This window comes from Fukomys damarensis, unplaced genomic scaffold (genome assembly GCF_012274545.1).
Source record: "Fukomys damarensis isolate Sample0158 unplaced genomic scaffold, DMR_v1.0_HiC HiC_scaffold_33, whole genome shotgun sequence".
Taxonomy (NCBI): domain Eukaryota; kingdom Metazoa; phylum Chordata; class Mammalia; order Rodentia; family Bathyergidae; genus Fukomys; species Fukomys damarensis.
Window position 1 is genome coordinate 22,609,283 of NW_022900945.1, and position 22,513 is coordinate 22,631,795.

General features: G+C 37.2%; 1 protein-coding gene across 3 annotated transcripts in view; it reads left to right on the forward strand.

Annotated features, from left to right (window-relative positions):
* The window catches only part of Lrrc8b (leucine rich repeat containing 8 VRAC subunit B), a 65,228-nt gene that overhangs the window by 18,760 nt on the left and 23,955 nt on the right, over positions 1-22,513 (forward strand). Inside the window, exon 1 of one of the 3 annotated variants that reach the window (XM_033758324.1) lies at positions 20,303-20,321. The exons of 1 other annotated variant lie outside the window; for it this stretch is intronic. The gene's annotated coding sequence lies outside the window, so the exon portion shown is untranslated. Of the gene's footprint in view, positions 1-20,302; positions 20,322-20,957; positions 20,977-22,513 lie in introns of those variants that run through there. One more of the 3 variants, XM_033758322.1, reaches the window with a different exon arrangement.

The window sequence follows — 22,513 nt, forward strand, 5'->3', positions numbered from 1 at the left end:
TTTTTATTTATAAGAAAACAATAATATTAATAATATCTCAGAAACAGTGTTTTACTTAAGCTAAGCCTAGTATCTGCAGATCTCTCACAAGACAGTAATGAAATAGACAGTATGGTTTATAAAACCGAACTTTCTTGGTATTCCATTTGTCTTTTTTCTACTGGAGGAAGAAAAGCCCTCAATTGTAATTTCAATCATTTCTGGCATAATGTACTAGACACTCACAGTTTGATGTCCAAGCTTGTGCTTTGACAAAGCAGAATACAAAGTTGAGAAGTCAAAATTTTGCGAATGCCCTGGCAAAACATAAACTCAGAATTATAACCACATTTTATTTGAAGAGGAATCACATGTTGAACTTTGCTTTTTATATAATTAAATTACTTAATGTAACAGGGATTTTTCTTATGTAGCTGAAAATATAATGCTCCCTTTGCAGTCTCTTACTAGGAATACTTCAGTTTGTCTAATTACATCAGCGGTTTTGAGGTCTGAGAAAGGCACTGGTACATTCTTAGATTCCTCCAGAGTTATTCTCTTGGCTATGAATCCCATCTGAAATCTGTATTATCCATCACATCCCCATTTTCCTGAGTGTTTTATTCTTCTACATCCAAGATCCAAAGTAGTAGATATTTTTGTTGTCTACTACTGATATGGCCAGTCATTTCTGTTTTCTTAGGTAATGGTGTACATTTGTTTGTGTCTGCGTGTGTGTGTGTGTGTGTGTGTGTGTGTGTGTGTGTATAATTTGATTCTCACAATTTAGTGAGGGGAATGGCTGTAGCTAATTACTGTTTTATGAGTGGGCTCAGAGAAGCCACATGATAAACTCAAAACAACATGTAAATAGAAGGGCAGGGTAAAAAAACAGGCTTTTGAACTCTGTGTCATTCTGTGTTTGCATAGCCTGCCCTGTGCCACTTCCCATTTGGTCAATTTGCTGCACAGAATTATTGTACCAAAATTTAATTAGTTCTGTATAGCTAAATTGTAAAAGTAAGCATGAATTATTGTACTGTATGTATAATGAGAGAAGTTTCTTGCTTTTCAGGCCAATAACATTGTGACTGTCCAATTTAAGAACAGTAGGATAGCAAGCAGGTATATGCGTGAGGAAGACATTTGGCCTCATTATAGACTCAGTGGGAATAGCATAGGAGTTCAGCCTTTCATGATGAGATAGGACTTAGAAAGATGGAAAGATTAGAAGGGAAATGTTTGAGCAGAGGTATTTAGGAAAGAGTGTATACAGTATTGAAATAATTAGGATTAAATGATTCACCCTAGATTCACTTGAAAACAAATTGGGTCCAGCATGAGTTGATCATTGTTATAGGCAGGTAACGTATATATGGAGGATTCTTGTACTGTTATATATACTTTTACATGTGTTAGAATTTGTCTAATAGCATTTTTTAAAAATATCAGTGGTATATACCAGTGATGGTGAACCTTTTAGAAATAAGTGCACCAACTGCAACCCAAAACCCACTTATTTATCGTAAAATGCCAACACTGCAGTTAAACCTGAATATTGAGATTTTAGCTTAAAAAAAACTTGTATATTAATGTGTTTTGTCTTAAAAGAAGATAACACACATGCCATTGGTATACACTATTTTTTTTATTTTTTTGTATTGTTTGTTTTTATTTTGTTTGGAATTGTGGATAGGCTGGTCTGTCTTGAGTAGAGGATGTGTTCAAAACATAGTGGGAAATGAGGTTGGAAAGGCAATCTGGCACCAGATTTTGTAGGAGATGATACCTGAATACACACTGTGGAGTCTGCATGGGTGGGTCCTGGTAGAGATAGGTTTGTGGATTAGATTTGAGTTTTACTTGACTATGAGCTCAAGATGGAATTGCAAGCTCAGCATGGGAGGAAATTTAGCAACACTTCTCAAAAGGGCCCAGCACTCTCTGGGTTTAGTCTCCAATACAAAAAGGGGAGGAGGGTGGAAGCGATGGAGGAAGAAAGGGAGGGAGGAAAGAAAGCAGAGTTGCTGTCCAGCCTGGCATTTTCTTCAGTGTTGTTAGTATGATGTCATACATTTGGTTCAGAAGGCATTTTTATTTTTGTAGTTATTTATTTTAAACTTCATTTCAATGTCATACAAGTAGATAACAATAAAGAAAATATTTTTAGTCTTTTATAAAAAACAAAATTTCATAACAAATTAATTAAAGAATAACATTAGTTTATACACTGTGTACCATAATCTTAAAAGAATGACCAAAATGTTATAGTACAAGTCATAGACAAAAAAAGGAAAAAGAGGAAGGCATTTTTAAAGATGAGAATCTATGGTGGGATATGTCAGGCACAGTCAGAAGATTATCTCACATCATTGTAGCAGTCTTCTTCCTCTTAGAATCCATTAGGTTAAGATTTTTTGCCTGAAATGGTCACATCTTGTCCTTTTCCAAGTCCTTCTCCTGTTCCTTTTCAGCCTCTTTTCTGTTGGGGTCTAAGAATGAGCAATGCAAACAAGTTAAAAACATTACAGTGATTCCCTCATGATATGAAGCTACATATTCATCTAATCTAATCTCCTAGAAACAGACTTTAGCAAGAGGCTGAGTTATACCTAAGAAGTAGCACCAAATCATTTGGAAAGCCTTCTTTTTTGGTGTAACTCTCTAAAGCAGAGTTTCCCCCCTTCCTTCCTGCTTAAATACTTACCTACTTTTACTGGTAAGGGAAAAGGAGGACAAAACATGTTAAAGAAATTTGGGCAACCAATAATAGTAAGACATGGTTAATTATTTGGATTCAGTGATATGCTACAGCTGACAAACAAAGTTTATGAAAATTGCTATGTTTTTAAGAGTTTTGCAAGTCAATTATTAAACAATCTAAAAATAAAAATGATTAAATTATTAGTAATATTTAAATGCTTCCTAATTATTTTACTATAATTACTACTCTCTGTTCTTAAGGTTTTTATTGATGTGTAATATGTCTACAGAGAGGAAGTACAAGGAAATGGTGTGTTGCTCACCTTTTCTCAACTCCAAGTTCAGTGATACCTTGTTCGTAGTTTGAAAAACTGGTCATGGTGGATCTGTTTACACTGTGTAAAATTAGAGACCAAATTGGCTGGTAAATACCTACCAGCATACCATTATGATTATAACATTGTAGTTGTATTTTTTGAAGACTCTTTGTACTTTACAGGTACATATTGAAATAAGACAGGCAAATATATATCTAGGATTAGTTTCAGATGATCCGGTGAGGGTTGGTATTGTGATTGTTATATCATTGGTGGGCACATAGGCTTCATTTCACTGTTCTTTCTACTTTGTGTGTGCTTGCAATTTTCCATAATAAAGTCAAGTAGTAATTGAGGTATGTTAAATGAAAAGAAATGTTGCCATAGAATATTTCCCAATAGATGTGGAATTCCAGTCTGGCTCTTGTCTGTCCCTTGAGATTAGATCCCAATGTTTCTTTGATAAAATCTTACTCTTAAATTTTAGAGCCTTCATTTTGTAAATGCTTTTCACAGATTATTGAATTTAAAGATCTGCTTCTTATTAAATATAATCAAGAAATTACTAGGCGCAGTGTATCATGCCCATAGCGGTGAAGGAATCTATTAGGTCCCTCCCTAAGACATAAAGAGTCCTTTTCACAGAGAAGGAATATGTATTTGTTGGACTGCAATCTTACTGGGAAAGCCAGTCATACAAATTGGGATAAATGAATGGTTATTGCTCAGTAGGCTACTTGTGTCCACGTGGCAGCTGTGTATCCTTCAGATTTATTTTTGGTCTAGCTGATTCGAGTCATTGCCCAAGAAAGAAATGCTGTTGAGTGTGAATTGATGATAGACTCATTCTAAATATCTCACCATTACAAATGATGTCTTAGAATTATTTACCTCTAAATTAAATTAGTCCCAATTTGATGACAAGAAAGCACAACTTGTATTATATACTGACTGCATTTTGCAAGAACAAAAGTACAGTATTTTTCTAATGTATTTAGATATCAAATGAAAAAGTTGTAGCATAAATTACCTAAAACAACTTTTTCTGAGTTTGAAATTTTAGTTTTATTGTTAATGTGAATTTGTAATATAGTAAGTTTCTTCTTAGATTTGATTATATAATAATTCATAAAACTGAAATCCAGTTGACCAGAAAAAAGTGTACTATAGTAAATGGCAGTGGGGAGGGATTGTTACTCTGATTATCCTATCAAACAGGATATCAAGAGAAGTATTAAATTTTATAACAGGGACAGGGAAAAACATCAGTAATCTTGAGGAAGTAGTAGTCCAGAATATCTGTTTTGTAATTTTAGGTAATGTGAGTCCATGATCTGTAAAAAAATACAGGCTTAGATCATTCTCAAAGTTTACTCAAAAAAAAAAAAGAAAAAAGAAAAACTCAGAATTTTAAGCAGTGAAAACAACAGATGTCCAATCAGGTAACTTAGGGTCAAAAATCAAAACCTAGACTAAAACAGATGCTACAAACAGGAATTGAAAACAGAGAAACCAGATGTCAGAACAGGGTTGGTGAGCGAATTATTGTAGCTCCTCCTCCCAAGACAAGGCCGGGCAGAGATCACCTGGAGAAGTGGGAGCTGCAGGTCACCCTGGGCTGCAGTCTGCCCATATTAATGACTTTGTATCAGCTACCTGGAGTGCCCAGCAGGGCCATGCCGTACTATAGCTTCTGAGGAAATTTTCTTGGCGTATATAAATAGAAATCATAGTTCAAAATTAAGTTGGACCATGCAAATTGAGATATGATTGCTAAAGAAGAGCACATGTTAAGTTAACAAAGTAGAATAATCACATACTGTGATTTATTCACTCCACTCAGATGTTTACTTGGCTTCTACTCTCTGGGCTTGATGGTGAGGAGACCTCAGTAAACCTCACAGATAGAAGCACTGTGCTCTTGGAGCTTAACCACCTTGTGGGTGGAGACAGCAATAGAATAGATAACTGTCAAGTACATTAAACAGATAAATTCTGTGGAGAAAATCAGAACAAGAACACACAGTGAAGTTTTTAAAAAAAGGAAATAAAAGTAGTTTAAAACCTTGCAGCCAGAAGTCCACAATCAAAAAGCTCCTGCAATTAGGAGGGCCCAAGTTATTTAAAAACAAAATGTGCTTGACTTCTTCCAATTGGGCAGCCAAGTAGCAGCCATTGAAAGAGGTGTTTTATAGTTATGTGCATGTGTGTGTTTTATAATATACAGACTATATCTTACTCTATTCAGTTTTCAAAAAATTGTCCACCTTTTAATGGAAATATTTTGGGAAAAAGTTGTTAAGTAAATCTTTTTAAAATTGCCTACCTTTAAATGGAAATATTTGGGAAAGAAGTTATTAAGTAAATCTGTGTGTGTGGGTGTGTGTGGGTGTGTGTCTTTTTGTACTGGGGATCGAACTTGGAACCTTGCACTTGTAAGGCAGGCAGCAGAACCACTGAGCTAAATCCCCGGCCCTAAGTAAATCTCTTTATGTCGGAGATGGACTAAGGTATAAATGAACAGCCTAACAAATGCATTCATTTTCTCTCCTCTCCCTAGGGCTTGTTTTTTCAACTGCCTACTAAACCTGCCTTCCTTGAAGACCCATAAGTACTGCAAAGTCAGTGTTTGACTCATGACCCTCCTGCACCTTGACACTGTACCCAGATTCAGGGTGGCCACTGCCTTTGAGTCGTTGCTCTCTTAATGTCTAGTCTATCACACATACTTTTTTGAATGCTAAGGGGACCCGAGACTCCATATCCATCATCTATTTAGCACAGCACCTGCTGGAAAATGCTTAAATGTCATGGTAGAAGGTTTGGTTTTTGCCCCTTACCTCTTCACTCTCATCCATGTCTTAGTTTAAATCTTCTTTATTTATCCCCCTGGATAACTGATCTATATGCTCTTTTCCCTGTGTACATTTCCCATTTTAATAATTCCTTTATGCTGCTACCAAAGTGGCAGATTCTTAATTTCTAAATGTAAAATTTGATGCTGACCATATAATGTCACTCCCTTGCAGAAGTAACTTTGATGGTTCTGTAGCATGGTCCCTGTATCTCTTTTTTTTTGGTTGGGGGGTACCAGGGATTGAACTCGGGTCCTTGCGCTTGCAAGGCAGGCCACCGAACCGCTAAGCTAAATCTCTGGCCCTTTTTTTTTTTGGTTCCCTGTATCTCTTTTTTTTTGGTTGGGGGGTACCAGGGATTGAACTCGGGTCCTTGCGCTTGCAAGGCAGGCCACCGAACCGCTAAGCTAAATCTCTGGCCCTTTTTTTTTTTTGGTTCCCTGTATCTCTTTATGATCTAGACCTAGATGGCCCTTTCATCTTACCTTCTGCAGCTTTTCTATTGGGTTCACTCTCAAGAGCAGTAATCAGTCAAAGTTTAGTAGGAAACAGGGACATAGATCTTTTGCAAATGGGAAAAAGACTAAGAGATGGAAGGGGAGGGGGAGAAGAATGGAACATAAAAAGAGTTAAGATGTGTTATGTACAGGTACCAACTCCTCACATTTTTGCAAACATGTACTAATAAAAATTAAAATTAAAAGAAAAAACTGAGCTATGCCAAACCCTTAATAAAGGTACAACACCTTAATTATGTTAATAATTAGCCTTGATTCAAAGTGAAAGATTCTCCAGATTGCTCACCAGTCCCTAGTGAATATCGGGATATTAACAAGTACAGTAAGAGCCTTCCACTAGCCCAGCTTCACTCCTCTCCTTTCCCCATCTCTCCTCTACATGTCACATTTCCCCCCACAGTTCCTCTGTTTCTTCACTTCTAGTGGTCCTTACTGACACTCTCCTGTATCCTCACCTTTATTGCTGAATTACTGCAGTAGGGTCCTCCCTGGCTCCTGTGCCTTCGTTCTTTCATCCTACCCTGTCCTTGCCCTGTTTATCTCCTATACCCTACCAAGTCAATTTTCCCGAAATATTTCATTCTTTTAGAATCTGTAATGGCTCTCTTTTGTATATCAGGTCAAGCATACTCTTCACTTTGGAATCTCAAGCCCTAAATGTACTCTCAATCTTATTTATTTGAAAAGTCCTCTCTTTCTGGCTATGCAGGTCATCTCAGTGGACTCTGCTACCTCGTTAATCTTTCTTGCTCGGGACCTCTCTTCCTGCCCTTCCCCAAGTGGAGTTGTGTCTGCTCCTACTCCTGTGTGTCCCTGAAAACTTGGAGGCACATCAACATGCTGCTTTTCCCATCACTAAACTACAGCTGTCAACCTGAGCAGCAGCAAGCACCTTTGGATAGCTGCAGAAACATAGTGCTTGAAGTCAAGCTCTTGCTCACTAGTTACTTGTCTTTGACAATTTGTTTATTTTTCTTTCTGAGGTGGTATCCTTATCTAAAATTAAAGCATGATTTAAATAACTAATTGTGAAAAGAAATACTCTGTGTACTTCAAAGTTTTATACCAGTGTTCACTTAGTCTTGACTGACTATACTATTAAATTCTTCATTATCCATTTTCCTGTTCCCTGCTCATTTTGTACGTAATATTGACCATAAAATTCCTAAATTTTATGAGTTTTAAGGGTAGAGAGTAACAAGAAATATTTCTTGTCCTAATCATCCCATTCCTTAGCAAACTAATAAATTCTTGCTAACAAGACAATTGAATGAATAAAGCAATAAAGCTTTAAAGTGAAACTATAATGTTTGTTACAGAGAGTGTGGGAGTAACAGGAAGACAAGAGGGTACTCAGGAAAAGGGAACAAAATAGGGGTTGACCTGCCTCAATACTGACTCGTATGGTTCCACAGAAACACTATGAATCAGATGCCTAGGGAAGCTCTTCATCCTAACAAAATGGCAATAAAAGGAGCTCTCTTTCTTAGGAATGACACTGTCCGTGCCACATAGCATTGTCTCAAATGTGTATTGAATTCACTAGCCACATGATTTGCATATTTTTTATGTACATACACACACACATACCAATTTGTCATAGCCTGTGTGTATGGTTTTTTTCCCCTTTTAAACTTAATTCTCATATGTAGAAACAGTGTACATGCTTTGCAGAATGATATTCATACAAAGGATGATCAAAATACACGTTTAAATTTTTTAAATTTGTTACCATAAAAGATACATTGCCATTAACCCTCCTCAAAATACTCTCCCTCTTTTCCAACGCACTTCTCCCACCATTCTTGCCACTTTCTGAAGCGGTTCTGGAAGTCCTCTTTTGAGAGGGTCTTTACCAAGATGTAATCAAAGCTGCCAACTGCCATCCAACTGAAAGGCTTATTAAAAATATTACAGTGTATCTTCATCCATCTTATTCACTATATCTGACACCATGCACCTTCTGGCTTTTCCCCAAAGTCAAAAGGACCATATAAGATAAACATTTTGAATTGATTCAAGACATTGAGGCAGCCAGGACAGCACAGTTTAAAGCTACCCACAGGGGAGGACTTCCGGGACTGCTTCAGAGTGTAGGCAGAATGATGGGATAAGTATGTTCTAAGTGAGGGAAAATGTTTTGAGAGGTACTGTATTAGTAGCAATGTATCTTTATGTTACTTTTTACTTTAAACATTCACTGTAGTTTTTTATCATAATGCATATTTGGATTGTGTGTTGCCTGATAGTACCTACCTAATCAATGCTGAAATCGTAGGTAGTTCAGAAACTGCTCCTTATTAAGATAGATAAGAAATGTCCACCAAAATGTTACACTATATGTAGTATTAAGCTTTCTCGAATCCTGCTTAAAATTTAAAACTAAGAATAAGCAATAATCAGTAAATGAGTTTGACATTTAAGGTTTCAACTTGATTGGCTTAGGAGTTACCCAGGGGAGTAGTAAAGTACGCTTCTGGATGTGTCTGGCTGAGTCAAAGAGGAGTGACATTGGAGTCTATATCTGGCCCTCACCCCTTCCTTTCTGGTGCTGTTCTCCTACTCTGCTTCCCTGCTGCTATAAACTAAAGTTTTGCTCTGTCATGCCCTTCTACCATGATGGTTTGTACCATGGAGCCAGTAGATAGATTATGGACTGAATCCCCTGCAACTATGAGTCAAATCAAACTTTTGTTCTTTCAAGTCATGGGTGTCAGATATTGTATATACAAAGATATCTGACTGATTCAGTGAGAATTCATTTTATTTTTATATGGATATCTTTTAAGCTTTCTCCTGTACACAACCTTTCAGGATAAGGTATATGGCAGTGGAGCCAAAAACTTGATGGTTCTACTTAGTATCCATCTTTGGAGAAAAAAAAAATTATACGGTAGCGAGTTTTCTTTAACACTATCCTTGGACAACAAAAATACTAGGTACTTATTATAACTCTTACTATGCCTGGGTCACTGGGTCCTGGTTAAAAAATGAACAAATCAAACAGTAAAATACACTTCCTGTTTTTACAGAGTTTATAGTAGAATAAAATATATGACCATAAACCCAGCAAAACAATTAAGAGAAATAGGATTTGCCTTTTACCAAAGAAGCAAGATACATTTGTTCCAAAATGACTCATTAAAGGCTGCAGTTGTTTAGTATGAGAGTAGATTGATTAGCAAGAAAATAATAGTTTAACCCTACCCTCTAGTCACCAGGCTCCTTGGATGAGTGCTCATATTTCAGATGAGCCAGCCTGGCAGCAGGAAAAGACTTTTGCATAAAAGATTAGGGAAATTGCCAAGCAACATTATGAAGATTCATGTTTTTGAAATTCCTGTTATTACTGCTTTGATTAAATTGGTGTTTCCAAGGGAATGGGCTTTTAAATGAAATTTTAATATTTCCCCAGCTAATTCCTAATTATTCTTTCCTTTTACTCTGCTTTCACAGTGTGATCATATTTTGTTTCACTTCCTCATTTGTCTACCCAAGCCTGTTGCTGGGAAATATTTAAGTAACATGTTTATGAAATAATAAACATGGGGACATTTTTGGTTAGATTTAAGATTTAGGTCATGTGCTAATTTTTATAGAAATGACATTTGTAACACTTAAATTTGTGATTGAATTCTTAAAAAACAAAGACTTCTTCAGCCCTGAAATTAATTAGGTTACTGTGTGGTGAAATCATCTCTTCTACAGAACTGTTTGACTAAGTACCAGTTGTGAAACAAATGAGATGTTAGTCCATAATTAGAGTGATTGTAATTTGATTTTAAACAGAGCTCTTATTGCCTGGTGAGTGGCATGCAGCCTAACAATTTTTCCAGTGAATAAAGGTACTGTATATTAAGGTGATGGCTCTCTTACACTGTGTATATATGGCTGATAACTAATCCTGGTACCCTTCTGTGTGTATATTTTAAATGACTGTTCTTACACTGAGTTTGAATGACTAATATTACACTACATGAAATATTTGGCTATTCATTCTAAAAGTGATATTTTTACCCAAAGCATTTAATTCCACCAAAGCACTAAAATACTTTGTAATTCAAAGAAACACAAATCAAAGCCATTTTTGTTTTGAAAAAGCCAGTTCAAATTTTGAGGAAAAGGCTACTATCTCAAAATCTAATTGCCTTGTTAAATTGCATCATTTTACTGAGTAATCTGGAAATTTGAGCTTTTAAATAGCATAACTATTTTTCTACTTGGAATTTTCATTTTAAAGCCTATGTTTTATTTCTCAAATTTACCAGATATATACTGTATATCAAATCTTGCTGTATATCAAATCCTACAATGTATTCTTCATGATTTTTCTAAATTAATTTCCCCAATATATAATGTCCCTAAGTGTATTTTTCCCATCTTGCCATTGTTCAGGTGCCATCAGTGACTTCTTAGTGCTTACATGATCAAGTCTAGATTTATTTCTGCTCATAAAAATCATTGACTTGTAATGCTAAAAGTGATATTTTTATATCCAAAGCAATAATTTCTCAGGTGTCTATTATGTTCCTGGCCTGGATTATGTCCTAAAAAATTCTTAGCCTAAAATCTGAGACTTTATATTTGAGTCTAATCTACTTTTCATTCTTAGCATCTTTTTTTATATCTCAAACATCCCACTCTACCCATAGGTCCCTGTGTTACTTCTTTAATTTACCTTTGCTTTTTCCTACCCTCTTTTGTTGTTTCATTCCTTTACATAAAATATCATGTACCATACTATTAAGTCCCCTCTCCTCTATTTCATATCCTGTCAGACCACACCTATAAAAATTGTGTGAATCCTTCTTGGTCCAATTCATAATTCCTATGGAGAGGCTATTATTCCTTTCTTGTATATTGGCTCAAAACACAGCTCTATAATCTCTTTGATCATTCTTATATTTGTGCCTTCTTTCATCCAACCATAAGCTCCATTTGAGGGTCAGGTCTGGTGCTTTGCACCAGAAGGGTCCTGGCCATGACTGTTGAGTATATTTGGGTCAGAATGGATGCAGTGAGTAACATTCTCTTCTTGAGTGACCTATCTCCAGCCATGACCCAAGTTGGTGACACATGGGGCCCTCTTCATTTTTACCTCTGTTCAACTAACAGTGGCTAAGTTGTTGGTTGTCTTTCCTGAATGGATAAAACTCCATAAAAAAAGCAGATGGTGTTGTCAAATATAAATAGGAAAATATTTCTCGTGTGTGTGTGTGTGTGTGTTATGGTGTGGGGGAGATGGAAAAAAACACATTAGGCTTTCTTGGCATAATCTTTGTACCTTTTGTTTTATTTTTATTTTTATATTTTCTCATTGACTTTATTGGTACATTTTAGGTATACAGAACAGTTACATTCATTGTTGGGATCTTGTACGTTTCAATGACAGGTCTTGCTTCTCGTTTTTTCCCCATACCCCTGCCCTCCCTTCACCCCCTCCTCCATTCCCTAGTTACAAAAACTTTCCATTTTTTCATTTTCTCATATTTTTTTTCTTGTCCCTTGTTTCCTTTCCCCTACCCTTCCCACTTCCCCTACACCTTTAGTCCTTTTCTTCCTATTACACATTGTCAATTATACCATTAGGATCTTGTGTACAATTATAGTTTTTCACACCAGAGAAACTATTCGGTATTTATACATGAGTGACTTATTTATTTCACTTAAGAGTATAACCTCAATATGCATCCATTTTTCTATGAATGACTCTAATTCTTTGTGCCTTTAAATTTGGTTGCTAAGAAATAAGTATAGATTCATGTGCTCTGCAGAAGGGAAAAACTTAGGTCACTGACAGGAGACCATGAATGTTGTGCTACTCTGTCACTGACCCATAATTCAGAAGTCATGTGTTCAATTTTCAAGTAGAGAATGTGGCCTCTGTCTCCTGGGAAAGACATCAAAACTCTAAAATTCCCAGAGAGATGGATCTTCCTTTTCTAACGTCAAGTGAAGCTACGGAATCCTGCTGACCTGAAGAGTGAAGCCAACCTAATTTGCTGAAACTGCCTGTCACCTTTTTTGGAATATAGGCCCTTTTAGGTGATTTATTTGTGTGTGTGTGTGTGTGTGTGTGTGTGTTCTTTTAGAATCCTTACCTTAGTGATTTACTGTGCCCACAGCTTCCCTGAACTATTCTTAATTATTATGGTGGAGCAAACTTCCTCTTCTTACTGCTGAGGCTCACTGGAGTTTAGTCTCTACTAAAGGACTAGGATCATTGCATGTCATGTGGAAGTTGGTAAATGGAGGGTAAAATGATGTGAAGACTGTAAGAAATTGTAGTTTTTGCTCAAGGCAAGAAAATCTTCATTTTAATTCTAATTTGCTCAGTGGATATGCTGTAGCAGCTTTTGCATGCTGTTATGGTTTATAATCTAGCTGTCCTTACAAAGCTTCATGGAGTCACAGGTGGGGCTTTAAAGAGGAGATTGTATTATAAAGGGCATTATGGCTGACTTGCTGTGGCGCACTGTGGGCATGACTTCTGGCAGGTTACATGGTTACATCTCCCTTCCCAGATCCTCCCCTTGACTCTGCTTCCTCACTACCATGATGTGAGCAGTTTTCCCTCTGCTGTGCCCATCCACCATCCTGTCCTGTCTTGGAGCCAGCAGACTATGGACTGAAACCTCTACAAAGAGTTAAATCTCTTTTAAATTATGGGTGGCTGGGTATTTTGTCTCAGTCACAAAGAAAATAACAAAAACTCATGTTGGATCCTGAGATTCAGTGATCAACAGAATGCATATAGAGCAGACCTCAGAGAACTTATGGAATGGGAAAGAAATAAATATTTAATGGAGCAATTACAAGTAGATTAGTGATAAGTATTAGGAAGGGAGGATGGAGAACATAAAAAATCTGTTGTAAAGGAACTGGCCAGCATATCAGAGAGACATCCCTTAAAAGCAACTTTGTAAGTCATCGGCTCAGGACATCACTGACTTAAATAACTGCCTTATTTGGCCTTGAAGGTGAGTCAGTCTGACCTGTTGAGTGAATTCCATGACACAGCTTCATATTGTAGTTGTTTTGAATAAGATTCAGCCCACCCATGGTATGGTTCTCATGTAGCTTGGAATTTTGTTTATAATAAAAAATACTTATTTAGTCATTGCCCCAGTTTTATGGCACATAGCTCCTGAAGCCCTTGGGATTTCCTTATAGGAAGACCCTTGACACTGAGTGAGCCCCTTTCAGCCATTTCTGAGTTTGTGCAAATGGAGTGATTCATGTTGAGCCCTTAACTTCCAGATGGGGACTTGTCACCAGAGGAGTCAACTGTGTGATTCAGGGGTTGAAATTTTGAATCTCACCACTGACACCTGGAAAAGGAGAGGAACTGGAGATTTTCAGTTACTGGTGGCTGCTGAACTAAGCAATGATGCCTATGCAATGAAATCTGTAAAAATCCCTAGGCAAGAGAATTCAAGTAGCTTCCAGGTTGGTGGCCACATGACAGTGCTGGGAGGTGGCACACATGGAAAGGACAGGAAATCTACCCCTCACCCCAGTACCTTGCTTTATGTATCTCTTCTGTTTGACTATTCCTGAATGTGTCATTTATAACAAACTGATAAAAGTAAAGCATCAGAATTTTGTGAGTTACTCTAGTAAATCATCAAACTTGAGGAGGTTGTGGCAACACCCACATTGGTAGTCAAATCAGACAAATGTGGGTAGCTGGGCACCTGCGACTTGAGATGGCCTCTGAAGTGTGGGCAGCATTGCGGCATCAAGCCCATGACACCTGATGCTGATGCTGGGAAATACCAACTTGATGTTAGAGAGAGCGGTATCAGAAGAGATACGGTATTGTTTCTCCTAAAAGTAAATGAGGTATTTTTCCTCTCTGGTTGAGGAGCAAATGGTGATTTATAATTTTGACTACCAGCAACCATTAACCAAGTTGGAGATGTGAGGCACTGGACTAGCACCAAGGTGAAAGTAGACATTTTACCTGAAACATAAGTGACATGATAGTTTATTTCCAAAAGACCTGTTTCTCTCTCAAAGCTCTTGCATCATCACTTTCCATACTTTCTTCCAGGAAAAACAGGATTTGGAAGAAATAAGCAGCACTAGCTAGCTAGAATGTTTTAAAAGGCCTTGTTTGGTTTGGGCAGGTAGGAACAGTTGTGCTTCACTGGCACTGTGAGCTACAGATTCTGGGTGTCATTCTTTTTCCACGTCCCCAACTGACAGACAATAAGTGGTCTATATTTGCTCCATTACTGAAAAGTAGATTTGGGACAGAACTTTGTACCTAAATTATTGTATCATAGTAAAAGGGATTACTGATACTCTGTATTTGTTCTGTATTTTCTGTTCTGTATTGTGTTTCTATATTTTCAATACATTTATTGTCCGTAGACTCCTGGGCCTCTGGGTTTTTTTGAAAAGTTCCATTTGACTGTGTAGTAGGACTTAAATTTTATAGGCTATAAGTGACCTTCCTTGCTGTTAAATTTCCTTGGAACTGAAGTGGTTTAAATAAAACTCACTTCCTGGGTTGTTTTGCTTCAGTCTAAGATAATGTCCCAATGCCAGAGACATCCTCTCTTTAAATTATTTTACAAGCAAAAGAATTGGCTTTCTTTGTAAGAGTTCTCCTTTGCATTTGTCACTGTAATGATTTCAGTGTTTCCACATTATTTATTTTACCATTATGAACTCTTTGGCTAGTGTGCTTATATTTTAAAGCGGTAAGGAAGAGAGTCCAGAATTAAGGCCATGTGAGACAATGGTAGAGGCAGAGCTGGGACTCACTCAAGTGTATATTTGCCCATTGTCACTGTGGAAGCCAGCCACTGGTGGGGAAAGTGGAAAAGCAGCAGAAGTACTAAGTTCAGTCAATACTTGGCCCTTGGAGCTTGTGAACAAAAGACAGGAAAATAAATAAAAACAGCCGTTTCTTTCACCTAAAATAGCTTCAGAACATTTATAGGACAGCAGTTCAGCAACTACATCAGTCTCTCCATATACCTAGAAATGATGGTGAAAGTAGACTGCTGCAGACCAGTAAGTGAAGAAAACTTTTTTAAAGGTGCCCCATGTTCCACAGAGAACAGCTTTGAACATCAGCATTCTTCCCTTCATAGCAGTGGTTGACACTATCAAAGACCACAGTGCAGTCAGCATGTTGAGGTGAGAGATGACTGTAACATGATTTTTGGAGTTGTTTGAGTAGCCACAGCAACCCATGTGGTGCAGTGTCCTGTCCTCCTTTGTGAGCTATTCTCACATGTTCTGTGATCACTGTGTGTCACTAGAGCTTTTGGATGGATGCCTCAGCTCCTAAGGTCCCATCAGACCAGGCTTGGCCTCCTGTCCCCAAACTCCAAGGAAATGACTATTGGTGAAGGGCAGAGAAACAAGCATAGTCACATGGAAGGAAGAGATACAAAGGCTCAAGGTCTGTTTTCCAGGTCCTGATGGGAAACTTGAGGTTTTATAGAAAAGAGAAATAAATACAAGGGTTGGAGGTTTGCATAGCTGGCAGAGTAGGTAATTCTGGGCAAGCCATGGTCTGATAGTTATCTTAGGACTGGTTCAGCAAGGTGGCTCTTGAGAGACTTCAGGAAGAAATCCAGTTCTACCTGGGATAATTGCTCCCACTTGGGGGAGGACTGTGATTTTATCATGGGTTGATCTGTTTACAAAGCTCTGCTTTTCCTGGAATCTAAGGGGATTGCAGGTTTAAGATGATGACTATAGATTTCTAGGACAGGATCTTGTGAAATCAATTGGCTATAGGTCTTGAAAATATGATAGTTATTCTTAATTCATATTCTCAGTCTTAAAGGAGGAGGAGATAGGCTAGGTAAATTTAGAACTAATAAACATTGTATTACTGGTTTTTAGACAGACACTCAAGTGATTAACCTTCCATCCTATATGCAGAACTAAACAGGAATCTGAACCAAAGTTTTAAAGTAATAAGGGGAGACAGATACAAAATGGAGAGATGTCATGTTTTACTGTTTTTAGTTACCCTTGACATATCAGTGGACCCGGCTGCTAAATTCATTGTTATATGATCACAGAATATAATAACCCAGGCTTGCACAGCCTTTGAGAGTCAAATCAAGATTCCTTGGAATCTTCAAATCTTAAGATTCTTGGAAGGAAACTTCAAGAACCTATCAAGTAGGAAGCAAGAGAAAGACTATTTCCTATTACTCCCACGTGTTCTCCCAACAGCAAATCCAGAAGTGACATGTCTTCGAAAGAGACAGTCTTAAGTCTTCCCTATGCCTCATCGATGTTTACTTTCTTTCTTGTGACAACCCAACCACATTATTACATTCCTGTCACCCTCCAGTGTACTGTAGTTTCATAAGGAAGTGGAGTGGCTGTTTTGCTATTATTAAATTAACTTTCGTTTAATTTGGGTGGGCATTTTGACTCCAGACATCCACAGAGCAAGGAAGTAACCAAAATGAGGTTGTTATAAAAGTCTCGGGAGTTGATCTATTTATTGCATGTGAGTGCCCAGTAAGGCTAAGAGCTATCGATGCTGTCTTTTCACCACTTTCTAACATATACACATCTGTATGCATGCACACACACACACTCAGACGCACACAAAAACACTCACATGTCTCTGCACTATGACCCACCACTGCTCTTTTAATACATTTACTTGTATTATCCTGTCCTTAATGCCTTCCTGATAGAGATGGGCTGACCTTTTTTTAAGCAAGAGGATCCAGTACTTCAAATCCATCTAAAGTTATTATTGTACTAAATGTTGTAAACATGTGTATGCTCCAATGGTTATTTTAGAAAAATATCTCATATATTCATTTACCTCAGTAATCACTAGAAGGTTTTTACTATCTTAGCTTTATGTATTGCTATTTATCTACAAAAAAAGACCTAAGCCTTTTTGGACAAATATGGGGAATCCTGTCATCTCTCCTAACCAAATCCTTCTAATTCAAAGTTACAAAGTTGACAGTTAAATACTCAGTATTTACTGAAATGTATTATGAGTCTCAGCCAAAGCAAATTCAACACATTGAAATAATATTTTTCTGTGTTGTTATATTTTTTAGAATATTGAGGGCCCACTGTATATTTAATTTGTATGATTTATGTTCATTTCAAAGCACAGTCCTATTTTATATGATTTCCTGTTTTATACCATTATAGATTTTGTGGTAAAATACATATAACAATATATATACTACTTTGGCCATTTTAAATGGACAATTCAGTAGCATTAGGCAGATTCCCATTGTTATAACTATGATTATTATAGATTATAAAGACAGCCCTTGGCTTGGGGCTCACTGGTCATATCTGACTTGTCTGCAGTAAGAATTTTGACTGAGATGACAGTGTGTCAAAAGGTGGAGATGACTTCACAGACTATTGTGACTTGTGTCTAAATGTCCCCCAAAGCCTCATGCTCTCATAGATGGGGATTTTCAGAGCTGGCTGGATCTAGGGAGTGTAATACTAGTATTAAGGGTGTGTGATACTTAATTAGCCTACTGATCGAAGTTAGCATAGTTCTGGGTATGGCTGAGTGGATTTACTAAAGATAGGAGCCCCACCCTAGTTGTGAGTGGTACCACCCAAGAGGCTTGTAGTCTGGATGGTACAAAAAGTAAAGAGGCTGCTTGCTGCTGCTTTCTGCCTGCTCCTGCTATGAAATGTTTCTCTTTTGTAATGCCACTCTGCCATGCCACCCTGCTGTAGAGCCAGCTAACTCTAGGCTGAACCCTCTACGAACTGTGAGCTGAAATCAACCTTTCCTCTTTTAACTTTTGGTGTCTAGTATTTTGTCTCAGCAACAAGAATACCATTCTCATTCTTTTATAGATGAGAAAGGTGATACTTGGATAGTATATCTATGATCCAGCAGGTGGTAAATGACAAAAGACAGAAAGATCTCAGCCATTTTGCTACTCTCTCTTCAGGTCTCCTAAATGGTCTTCAAGTTTTTAAGCTAAGAACCAAGCCTAACACTGTAAATTAAAATATTGAAGGCATATGATTTTTCTTTATTAAGCCATTCAAAACCAGCCTATATTTAGGTGTTATGAAATTATTTTAACATCTGTATTCAAGGAAGAAAAGCCATGTAAAACATCATTTACATATAAATTAAACTTGGGTTATTCATTGTGTTATTAAATTGGAGGGTGAATGTTTCTCTGAGATTGTACAAGCAGGATGCAGCATTACTCTGGCTATGTCAGTCTTAATTACTTAATAGGCAAGATGGAAAAAGCTAGAAGGAATACTGAGTGATGAGCTAGAAAAGCAACATAGATCCCATTTTAAAATCATCTCTTTTCTCTGAAAGATGAATTTTAAGGCTGTGGATTTAGCTTAGTGGTTCTGCCACCTGCCTCACAAGCTCTAGGTCCCGAATTCAATTCCCCAGTACCAAAAAAATAAAATAAAATAAAAGATGAGCTGTAGATTTGAAAAGAGATGCTGTGTTCTATATAAAACTCCTTTTTATATAGCTTTTCGAGAGGCTGTGCAGCAGATGGCTGTCAGAGCTAGTGTGAATTCTGGATTTGCTTATGAGCTTGAGAAAATTTTAAAAAATGAAACTTTGCTCTGATTCTCAGCTTTCCCACCTTCAGAGCTGAGATTATAATCCTGCTTTACCCAGTACCAGTATTAGTCTTCCCCGTTCTATCTCCCATCACTCCTTTGTACTCAGTAGATAATTGTTGAGAATTTGTTCTGTTGGCCTATCTTGTGCACTCAACTATTCTAAGAGCTTAGAGACTTAGACAGGAAAGGACATAACAAGATAGTTGTGATGCAGCTTAATGGCAATATATCCATGCTCCCTAATACTAAAAAAGTATGAGATTAATTTATTTGGGTATGGTGAAGCCTGCCTGTAATCCCAGGACTATGGGAGTTTGAGACAGGAGATTGCAAGCTCAAACTAGACTGGGCAATGTAGCAGGACCTTGTCTCAAAATTTAAAAAAAAAAAAGTTAAAAAAGAGCTGGGGGTGTAGTTCAGTGTGAAAACTGTGGATTCAATCCCCACTAATGCCAGGGGGAAAAAAAAAAAAAGGAAAGCATGGAATGACTACTGAGCAAGTCAGGTAGCAGTGCTCATTTTAAATATCCTTTATACTCTGATTTCTGTTCAGATCACATAAATCTTTCACCATTTTAAACATTTTTTTTAAGTTTCAGAGATGTAGCTCATTGGGAAGGGCCTATTTTGATCCTTAGTACCACAATAAATAAACAAGCCAGAAAGCATTTTTTAGGCTTCATGATAACATTAAACCTTTCTATTTTGGGGTCCAGAGTTAGCTCAAGTTAATAGCTAGGCTGATTTGCAGTGCGTGGCAATTAATTTGTCATTGTATCAAGTACTATGTTATAGCAAATGTAGCATTCTTTATAGTGATCACTATCAAAGGTGACAAGCTTTATGAACCTAAACTGTCCAAATACATGCAGTATTGTCAGCCTGATCATAGCTCACAGGATTGTGGAATTTTAATATTTATGGAGCACCTGATGTCATTCAGGCCCTTTGAAGACAAGAAAGATGCTTATGCTCCCAGAATTTATGCTCTTAAGGAAAAGTGGATAATGCATTTAGTAGGTACAGAACAGCACAGTATGCAACATTCTTCTTTGGGTGATCTTAGCAATAATCCTGTTGTACTATAAGGCTAACTTTTTAAAAAGAACTTATGAAATAATTCAGTAAGATATTAAGATCATTTAGGAGTGCTGTGGCATTTATGCAGTGGCCCATCACTGATTTGAAATGACTTACAGTCATTCTAATGCAGCCAGTCAGGCTGAATTTGACAGCAGTTCTGCATTCCAGTTTGTGAGATGTCATATTTGGTGCCTAAGTTGGCAAATATACATTTTTCTTATTTCTTCCTGAAGGGTGAAGGCTTAGCCTCTGCTGTTGATCTCTGTACTTGGCATGGGGTAATGAAAGTACCTGAAGCTCTGTCCCCAGCACTTTCTTTGCGACCACCTGCGTGTACCAATTGTTTTCATACTTTACAATGACTCGGCCTTTTCTATACTCCTCGTTCCTAGTTGGGTAATGGAACCTGGTCTGGTATCAAATATTCACTCAACAATGATTATCTAAATACTCATAGTGTACACTGGGCATGACAAGACATGGAGTCACCCAAGGTGGACTAATCTTACTCCAGGCTCTGGTCAGGCTAAGGAGTTGAGACTTCATCACACTTACTTTTTAAATATGTGTTCATAACACTGAAGAGGAGAAACCAAGTACTGCATTGGGAAACAAAAGTTTAGAAGTTCTAGTTCTCCATATCTCAACTGGCCAGAAAGAAGTAGAAGCCAAAATCCTTATCTTCCCTTTCAGTTACTTCCAGTGCTTTATTTTTCTTCCCCCCCATACTACATATTTGCAGTAAACAACAATTGCATTTATCACGGGGGGTTGTACATGTACATAACCCATCTTCTTTTTTTCATCCCATACTCCTCCCATCCCTCTCTGCTGCTTCCAACTTTTGGTCCTCTTCCCATTTACAAAAGCTCTATCTCTTTCCTTTTTTTTTTGTACCAGAGTTCGAACTCAGGACCTTGTGCTTGCCAGCAGGTAGGTGTTGTGTCACTGAGCTACATCCCTGGCCCTGTCTCCACTTTTTTCTTTTTCATCCCCTTTACCCCTTCCCCCCCCTTCTTATCTTGTTCTCATTCCCATTTGAGAAGGATCTCCTTACTTCTATTACCTATTTTATAGCTTGATTTTTATTTATATGATCTAGTTTTGATTTCCAATACCAGAAAAATAAATAAATGAATAATTCTTGGATTCTTAAGCTCTTTTATGATTTTATGTTCCTGTCACTATAAGAAATTCACAGGAAACCACTCTTAGATTCCAAAACTGCATATTAGATCTTTGCTCTACTACAGTGGAATTTAATTTGTCAACTCTGTCTATGCTGACCAGAAGGAAGATTCATATGCTTTCACAGTAAAAGCCTTGGGATCTTTTATTTTTCTATCAAAGATCAAATTACCATCTACTGTTCCTTAATCCTTGGTCACTTTGGAGATTTCTTTATATCCCTTGTTTGGAGCCTTCTGAAAGCAACTCTTACTTAAGAAAGAAGGGAATTATCAGTGGTATGCTTATTTTCTCCAAATCTTTCAGTTTTGCTTTTTTGGTTTTTGTTTTTTTTTTTTTTTAAGATTACCTTGTAATTGGCTTTTGAAGTTAAAACACATGTCTTGTGTCCAGCGTGTGGCAGAGATGTTTCTGAGGAGTAGATAAATCTAGTTTGGTGGCACTTATTGGCATAGCAGGCTCCTGGAGAGCTGCTGACACAGCTGCCTGTCTCCACAGCTGGGCCTATGAGAATTGCTGTGACAGCCTTTGTCCTCTTTTTATCCTGCCTAATACGAATGATTTATTCTATTCTAAGAACCGTCATCATTTAGTATTTTCACATTCCATTCTTCCAGCTTGTTACTTTTCTGTTCTGTTGAAGAGGAAGAAAGAGGATAACTTTTGCTACAGTTTCTAAAATGGCTTTGAATGATTTAGTTTTAGCCTGGGTAAAGAAACTGAACTACATTGCGTTTCTTTTACTTGATAGCAATGGCTTCTCTCTGAGATGACAAGTAGTCATTATGGGAGCTCTCATTAAGTTCCAGTTCATATTTTCTTAGCAAAATATTCCTCTGGTTTCAGTAAATTTGAATAGAAAAGAAGAATGAAACTCGTTAATAGGATGGAAAATATTCAACCTAACTCAGAGAAATGCAAAATGAAACAGTAATATCAGTTTTCATGTCTGGAATTAGCCAATGCTTTTTATGTATTTAACAGTAACTCCTGTATCTGTTGAGAATGCTACTGATAGATACATTGTTAATAGGAAAAAAATTAGTGCAACTTTTTGGGGGAAATAAATTTTTACTATATATCGGAGACTTTAAAAGTTTCATGCCATGTGACCCAGTACTCATGTTTTGGAAATCCATGCAAAAGAAATCATGACACAAAGTACAGTATGGAGATGTTTACATCATTGGGGGGGAGGAGAATCTTAGTGATTGGGCAATGATTTTGTGAACTATGACATATCTATGTATAAACAATTATCCTATCAAAAATGTTGTGAGAT